The 9,169-nt window shown below is 40.0% G+C and overlaps 1 non-coding gene across 1 annotated transcript; it reads left to right on the plus strand.

Annotated features, from left to right (window-relative positions):
- Positions 1-248: 248 nt before the first annotated feature.
- On the plus strand, positions 249-439 carry LOC140286275 (U2 spliceosomal RNA). The gene has a single exon (XR_011911124.1). It is a non-coding gene; the product is annotated as a U2 spliceosomal RNA (small nuclear RNA).
- Positions 440-9,169: the final 8,730 nt, after the last annotated feature.

Below are 9,169 nucleotides of genomic sequence, written 5' to 3' on the forward strand. Positions count from 1 at the left end.
GTCTGTGCAAAAGAAATCTTGTTACTGTGCAGAGTGACTTCTCTGAGTAGAGTCGCCTTACTTGTTGCGACTGTGCTGACGTTGTTGCTTGAATGGTGCTTGCTGGAGCGTGCAGGAGTGCAAAGTTATACCATTTAAAAGGTCTGAAGAGTGCTCAGTGCGGAGGTGCAAAGTGACACTAAAAAGAACACCGCTACAAGTGCGCATTGTGCCAGGAAGGGCCCTCGGACGTGAACCAGTGGACAGTTATCGCTTCTCGGCCTTTTGGCTAAGATCAAGTGTGGTATCTGTTCTTATCAGTTTAATATTTGATATGTCCTCTATACGAGGACTACATATTAAATGGATTTTTAGCAATAGGAGTTGAAAAAGGAGCTGGCTCCGTTCACTCCAAGCATCGACCCGGTACTGCAGTGCCGCTGGGAACGGTGCGATCTTCTCTGCTCTTGTGAAAAAGCAAACAGCGGTGCAGGATGGAAGTTTCAGGGTCCTATTCGATGGCTGCAACACCTGAAAGAGATATTGATGCGAGACCTGATGAAAAGCTTTTTCAAAGTCTAAATTTAAGATGACAAGCCGGGTGTTTCTTTCTCTATCGTAATCAATGATGTCTCGAATCAGTACGAGGCTGTCAGTGAGTTGTCTCCCTGAGATTGCACAAGCCTGGTCTGGGTGAATTACCTCCTCTAAAACAGAGGACATCCGTGTCGCTAAAACCTTGCTAAAAAGTTTACAGTCAAAGTTTAAAAGTGTGATGGGCCTCCAATTCTTTAGGTCAGTCTTATCATTTTTTTTATAAAGTAGAGTCACTATTCCCATTCTAAAACTGTCAGGCAGTCGGTCGAGTTTTTCAAAATCTTTAAAAACATCTAAAATGTCTGATGATAAAAGGTCCCAAAAGGTCAGATAGAATTCTGCAGGAAGCCCGTCTAAACCCGGAGCTCGACTTCTCTTAAAACCTGTTAGGCATTTTTTTTAACTCTAAAGCAGTAAAATCCTGTGTCAAGTGTGCATTCTCTTTTACGGTTTTGTCAACGAATTTTAAAATTTCTGCCGATGTTTCCAAGTGCACTGGTTTCTCTTTGTACATGTTACTATAAAAGGTATGTACAGTTTCAATCATCTCTTGTGTGGATTTTGTTCAAAACCCATCTTCTCTTTTTAGATTTTGAATACACTCCTTTTTATTTATAACTTTCTTAAAAAAGTACCGTGTGCATTTTTCACCTTCCTCAATTTCCTGCTCCCTGCTTCTTACAAAAATTCCTTTACTCTTTATTTCTGCTAAAACTGACATTTCCTTTTTGACATCTTTGATTTCTTCATTAAAGTTTATGCCACACTGATTTAGTTTAAAGTAGCGCTGTAAGCGTTTCTGTTGTCCCATCATACATCTATTCTCTTTCCTTTTTTTACGTTTACCTTGCTGTTTAAAAAAAGTCTGGGTCGTTTCCTTCACCATTTCCCACCATTGTGCATGTGTTTCGTAGAGGTCTTGAAGGGTCTGCCACTCTTTATAACATTCCCTGTACTGACTGACTATGATTTCATCCTCCAACAGGGAACAGTTGAGTTTCCACAGACCACGTCCTACCGTCACACCAGAAGGGGGTGAAAGGGTGCAGGAGAGCATAAGGTGGTTTAAAAAGAAAACAGGGGTTAATCTAACATCAGTGGGTGGGCAATCTCTAGTAAAGAAATAATCGATGCGAGAGGCTCTGGTGCCATCATGACTAAACCAGGTGAAGCCCTCCTCTCTGGGATGCATGGTTTTAAAACAGTCAGTAAGCTTAAAATCCCTGCATATGCCCTGAAGTAAAATCGAAGTCTTATCCACTTTAAAATCTCCCCCTGCTCTTTTTCTATCTTTCCTGCTCAAGATACAGTTAAAATCCTGCTACAACTAAAGGTACTTGCCCTAGCATGTAAAGCTGTATATCTTCTAAAAGGTCATACCTGTCATTTTTCCATTGAAACCATAAATATTTAAGAGGTTAAAGTCTTGCCCCATAAAATTCAAGTGTGCTAAAAGTGCCCGTCCGTCTCTCACCACTGTGCTACCTTTCACCAGAACATGCGGATTTTTAATTAGAATGGCCACACCATCATTTTTATTTTGATTTGAACCACTCCATATCGATAAATGGGGCCACATTTCCTCCCATTGTCTATGGTTTTTTAAAAAAGGTAGTCCACATTCTTGTATTAAAAACACATCTGATTTTATGGAGTCTAAGAAGGATAAAATACTCTGGGCTCTGGTCTTTGATTTCACACTTCTCACATTTAGTGTTGAGAAGGTGAGAACCATTAAAAGGATAAAGGAAAGTAGGTATGTCATTTTCGTTTTTCTAAGTTATCAAAACAAATTACACACTCAGGTTATTTCTTGGGAAACTAGCTCTTCCTTCATTTCTTTAGGTGAAAAGTGAGTAGGGTGATCTATATTTCCTTTTCGGACTCTCGGTGTTACCCGTTTGGGAGTAATTATGGCTGGACATTCACACCTACTTGCAGCCGAACACCACCTCTCCCGCTTTTGATGATGTATGGACCGGCATTCTTACCTTTTCTAACACATTTTCCAGCAATTATGGTCGGACATTCACACCTACTCACAGCCGAACAACTCCGCTACCGCAATTTCATGGTGTATAGTCAGGCATTCTCACCCTTTCTCATCAGCTTTTTGCAAATTATGATCTGACATTCACACCTACTTGCAGTCGAACAGCTCTGCTCCCGCTTTTGATTATGTTTGGTTAGATATTCGAAACTTTTCTTAACTGCTTTTTACAAACTTTGGTTGGACGTTCACACCTTCTTGCAGCCGAGCACCTCCGCTTCTGCTTTTGATAGTGTATATTTGGGCATACAAACCTTTTCTTACCCGCTTTTTACAAACCATGGTCGGGCTTTCACACCATCTCTTAGCTGAACAACTCCGCTCTCTCTTTTGATTGTGTACAGTCGGGTATTTTAACCTTTTCTTATCCGCTTTTTACAAACTATGGTCGGACATTCACACCTTACAGCGGAACACCTCCTCTCCCTCTTTTGATGGTGTATGTTTGGACATTGGAACCTTTTCTTACCCGCCTTTTACAAACTATGGTCGGACATTCAAACCTTCTTGTAGCCGAACACATCCACTCCTGCTTTTGATGATATATGGTTGGGCATTCGCACCTTTTCTTAACCATTTTTCAGTAATTATTGGTGGACATTCAGACCTTGAAGCTGAACCACCTCCGCTCCCTGTTTTGATCATGTATGGTCTGGCAATACTATCTTTTCTTACCCGTTTGTGAGTAATTATGGCTGGACATTCACACCTACTTGCAGCCGAACACCACCTCTCCCGCTTTTGATGATATATGGACCGGCATTCTTATCTTTTCTAACACATTTTCCAGCAATTATGGTCGGACATTCACACCTACTTGCAGTCGAACAGCTCTGCTCCCGCTTTTGATTATGTTTGGTTAGATATTCGAAACTTTTCTTAACTGCTTTTTACAAACTTTGGTTGGACGTTCACACCTTCTTGCAGCCGAACACCTCCGCTTCTGCTTTTGATAGTGTATATTAGGGCATACGAACCTTTTCTTACCCGCTTTTTACAAACCATGGTCGGACTTTCACACCATCTCTTAGCTGAACAACTCCGCTCCCTCTTTTGATTGTGTACAGTCGGGTATTTCAACCTTTTCTTACCCGGTTTTTACCAACTATGGTTTGGACATTCACACCTTCTTACAGCGGAACACCTCCGCTCCCTCTTTTGATGGTGTATGTTCGGGCATTCGGACCTTGTCTTACCCGCTTTTTACAAACTTTAGTCGAACATTCACACCTTTTTGCAGCTGAACACCACCTCTCCCGCTTTTGATGATGTATGTTCCGGCATTCTTACCTTTTCTAACACATTTTTCAGCAATTATGGTCGGACATTCACGCCTACTCTGAGCCGAACACCTCTGCTCCCGCATTTGATGGTGTATAGTCAGGCATTCTCACCTTTTCTCATCAGCTTTTTGCAAATTATGATCTGACATTCACACCTGCTTTTGATAATGTATGGTTGGGCATTCGCACCTTTTTTTACCCATTTTTCAGGAATTATGGGTGGACATTCACACCTTCTTGCAGCTGAACACCTCCTCTCCCGCTTATGATCATGTGCGGTTTGATATTCGAAAATTTTCATTCCTGTTTTAAAGCAATTATTGATGGACATTCAAACCTTCTTGTAGCCGAAAACATCCACTCCTGCTTTTGATGATGTATGGTTGGGCATTCGGACCCTTTTTTTACCCATTTTTCAGGAATTATGGGTAGACATTCAGAACTTCTTGCAGCCGAAAACCTCCGCTCACTCTTTTGATCATACATTGTCAGGCATTCGCACCTTGTCTTATCCGCTTTTTACAAACTTTAGTCGGACATTCACACCTTCTTGCAGCTGAACCACCTCCGCTCCCTGTTTTGATCATGTATGGTCTGGCAATACTACCTTTTCTTACCCGTTTGTGAGTAATTATGGCTGGACATTCACACCTACTTGCAGCCGAACACCACCTTTCTCGCTTTTGATGATGTATGGACCGGCATTCTTACCTTTTCTAACACATTTTTCAGCAATTATGGTCGGAGATTCACACCTACTCACAGCCGAAAAACCGTTCCCGCATTTGATGGTGTATAGTCAGGCATTCATACCTTTTCTTACCCGCTTTTTACAAACCATTTTTCAGTAATTATGGGTGGACATTCACACCTTCTTGCAGCTGAACACCTCCTCTCCCGCTTATGATCATGTGCGGTTTGATATTAGAAAATTTTCTTTCATGTTTTCTAGCAATTATTGATGGACATTCAGACCTTCTTGCAGCTGAACACCTCCGCTCCCTCTTTTGATCATACATTGTCGGGCATTCGCACCTTTTCTTACCCGCTTTTTACAAACCCTGGTCGGACTTTCACACCTTTTAGTAGCCGAACAACTCCGCTCCCGCTATTGATTGTGTACAGTCGGGTATTTTAACCTTTTCTTACCCGCTTTTTACCAACTATGGTCGGACATTCACACCTTCTTACAGCGGAACCCCTCCGCTCCCTCTTTTGATGGTGTATGTTCGGGCATTCAAACCTTTTCTTACCCGCTTTTTACAAACTATGGTCGGATATTCAAACCTTCTTGTAGCCGAACACATCCACTCCTGCTTTTGATGATGTATGGTTGGGCATTCGAACCTACTTGTTGCCCGCTTTTCATTAATTATGGGTGGACATTCACACCTTATCGCAGCCAAACACCTCCGCTCACTGTTTTGATCATGTATGGTTTGACATTCGCACCTTCTCTCACCCGCTTTCTACTATGGTCGGCCATTCACAGCTTCCTCTACACCATACTTGTATGGTGGGATATTCACACCCACTTGCATCCGAAGACCTCCGCCCCCACTTTTGTTGATATTTAGTCGGTCATTCGCACCTTACCCGCTTTTGGCAAACTATGGCCTTCTTGCAGCCAAACACCTCTGATCTCGCTTTTGATGATGTAAGGTTGGGCATTCAGACGTTGCTTCACCTGCTTTTCACCAAATATAGTCGGACATTCACACCTTCTTGCAGCCGAACACTTCCGCTCCACCTTTTAGTGTTCTATGGGGTATTCACACCTTTTTTTTCACCGCATTTTATAGATTATGGTTGGAAATTCTCACCCACTCTCATCCGAAGATCTCTCCTTCCGCTTTTGTTAATATATAGTCGGGCATTCGAACCTTTTCTTACCCGCTTTTTACAAATTATGGTCGAACAGTCACACCTACTTGCAGCCGAATACTTCCGCTCCACCTTTTAGTGATGTATGGTTGGCATTTGCACCTTTTCTTACCCTCTTTTTATACTGATAGCTGAAGATTAAGTTGTTCTTTCTCAAACTACAAAATTTTTTTAATTTTTGAAATTTGATTTGAAGTGGATAAATAAGGAGGACAAACAGTTTTAAGTCAGGCTGATAGAAGGAATTAATTTTATAGCAAAATCTGTATTTCGTCATATGTCGAGAGATGCTTATTGCTGAAGAAGTTCTTTCTCATTTTACAAAGTACAACGTTGTTTATTGTTGAAACTTGATTAGACATGAATAAATATGAAGGACAAAGCAGTCTTAACTTGGTTTGAGTTAAGGAATTTGTTTTATAGGAGAATCCGAATTTGTGCATAACTCGTGAAATAGAGCTTATTTTCGGATTCCTGAAGAATAAGTCTGGTTCTTTCTCATAATACAAAGTTTGTTGTTTATTGTTGAAACTTCATCAGAAATGAAGAAATAAGAACAAACCGTTTTAAGTCAGTTTGATAGAAGTATTTCATTTTATAGAAAAATCTGTATTCCTTCATATCTCCTCGAGAGAAGCTAATTGCTGAAAATTAGGTCTGGTTCTTTTTCATACTACAAAATACAGTGTTGTTTATTGTTGAAACTAGATTAGAAGTAGATAAATATGAAGGACAAAGCAGTTTGAACTTGGTTTGAGAGAAGGAATTAATTTTATTGCAAAATCCGAATTCATGCATAACTCGTCAAATAGATAGTGATGTGTCGTTCGTGAGCGATTCGTTCGATATAAACTAATTTTTTATATGACTCGGGAGTAACGAGTTGTCTCAGTGAGTGATTCGTTCATTTTCATGCAGTACCCTTCCTCACCACATGGCAGGCGGCAGCTTCATAAGCTCAGTCAGCAGGACAGGAAACAGTATTGATTCGTTCACGACTCAACTCCTCGGGAGACGGGTCCTCGCACAGGAAACAGTATTGATTCGTTCATGACTCAACTCCTCGGCTGACGGGTCCTTGCACAGGAAACAGTATTGATTTGTTTACGACTCAACTCCTTGGGTCTTCGTTCATTTGTCACGTTTCAAATTATACATTTCATTTGACAGGCTGAAGAGCAGTAGGCACAACGGTTCATTCACAAACCGGATCATTAATCTCAAAGACTATTCTACCATCAACAACTTGGAAGCCACAATCGACTCTATAGATGCAGAAAAAGCATTTGATGGAGTGAACTGGAAACTTTTATTCGCAGCATTAAACAAATTCGGGTTTGGGTCACACTTCATCAACTGGATAAGGATATTATATAGCTCCCCAAATGCAAGTGTCAGGACAAATGATCAAACTTCTCCAAGCTTCAGTCTGCAGAGAGGTACAAGACAAGGTTGCCCACTTTCTCCCTCACTTTTTGCTATTTTCATCAAACCTTTAGCAGCTTCTATCAGACAAGATAGAAATATTAAAGGCATCCAATCCCAAAATATTGAGCATAAAATAAGTCTTTATGCTGATGATGTATTACTTTTCCTTCAGAACTCACAGACGTCTCTCACTCACACGATCACACTCATAAATAAATTCTCAGCACTTTCTGACTACTCTATCAACTGGTCTAAGACCAAAGTTCTACCCATTAACTGCAGGGTCCAGAATATACCTGTGATCACTATACAGTCAGGAAATATTAGATATTTAGGCATAAACATTTCCTCCAGGCTCTCAGAGCTAACAAAGCTAAATTATGTGCAATTATTAAAGATAGAGATCTCTCTCGTTGGAAGTCCTCACCTATATCACTTATGGGGAGAGTTACAACCATTAAAATGATGATACTACCAAAAGTTAACTATTTAAGTTAACCATGAAGCGTTGTCCCTTTTTGTTTCTCTCTTTGTTCTTAAAATGCTGTTATGCATGTCTAAACCAATCCATTAAATTAGATCATTTTGGCAGTAAAGCGATCTACAATGTGCTTGGTCGCAAAGCTGCTCATCTGTGGTAAACAGCTCTTCAGAAAGGCATTCTTCAATTGATTTCACTAATTTTATGTAATAATTTTGTGATTTCCTACAAAACTACACTTCTTCTCCCATCTGTCTGAGTATTTAATATTGTCTGGGTCCCGTTAAAACATGTATTTTTCCCATCTAATTCCTTGTTTGCTTTAAAACAAGTATTCCCCATTTTCTATCCCTTCAGTAGCCAACCAGTTTGTATGGAGTACACTGGAAAACTTGACTGATCAGTAAAACACTGCTTTTGTTGTCACCGCAAGGCTTCCCCCGTCGGTTGTTTCACTGAGACACCACTGAGTAACTATAACCCAACACAGTTTATACACATAACATTCATATACATACTAACAAACAAACAATTATTTATCGCAATTTTTTCATCTCTGTTTGAACGTACACCCAGGTAAATGTTCCTGTAGTCTTCTCATACCGACTATGGACCCATTCATTGTTTAACTTCACTGTTTTGCAAATCCTAATTGAATATTACACATTGACATTGAACTTTACTGGATAAGCAGGTCTTCATTGCATTCAGCAGCCTATATGTGAGCATCTATGTGTAAGCTGTTCTTCTTTGCATTTATCAGCAACAAGCAATTCTTCATTGCACATGCATATGAAAATAGTAAAACAATTCCAATGCGTTAGCGAAACCTTCTATATCAGGAGTGTCCATTATGACGCTGGGAATAGAACCTTTTTCCCAGAATAGTTCAACCTTCATTACTCAACTGAGCATAACTCCGCAATAAGCACATTTCAAAGTATCATTCCTCTACATGTATTCAAAAATCCATGTGTAAATGTTTAATATTTCTTATATTTGTTGAGGTCATTCTGTGTGCATGTGGCCTAAACCCAATCTCTGTGTGGCAATTTTAATTTAAACAAGTTGAACTCTGCCTCTGATCATTTAAAAAAGGTGTGTACCAATATCAACCTTTCTCAGGTAATTACTGATCCTACTAAACCAAACTTAAGAGATCCTTCAAGGTTGTCCCTGATTGGCTCAATCTTAACAAATCAAATGTAGAAAATCCGCATTATCTGAACTTGGTGTTAGTTATCACTGCTCAATAGCTTGTATCAGAATTGCAAAAATGAAAACATTAGGTCCACGGTTGGTATCCAGATCCTGAAACATCTCCATGAGCAGGCTTTTTTTTAACTGATCTGTTGAATAGTTCATGACACTGTTAAAATCCCAGATGAAGATCTAGCACTTGACCATTTTTGTAAATCTTCTAATTCTATAGTTGATAAACACGCCCCTTTTAAAAAGTATAGAACT

This window comes from Leuresthes tenuis, unplaced genomic scaffold (assembly GCF_036924035.1).
Source record: "Leuresthes tenuis unplaced genomic scaffold, fLeuTen1.0.hap1 SCAF_81, whole genome shotgun sequence".
Classification (NCBI taxonomy): domain Eukaryota; kingdom Metazoa; phylum Chordata; class Actinopteri; order Atheriniformes; family Atherinopsidae; genus Leuresthes; species Leuresthes tenuis.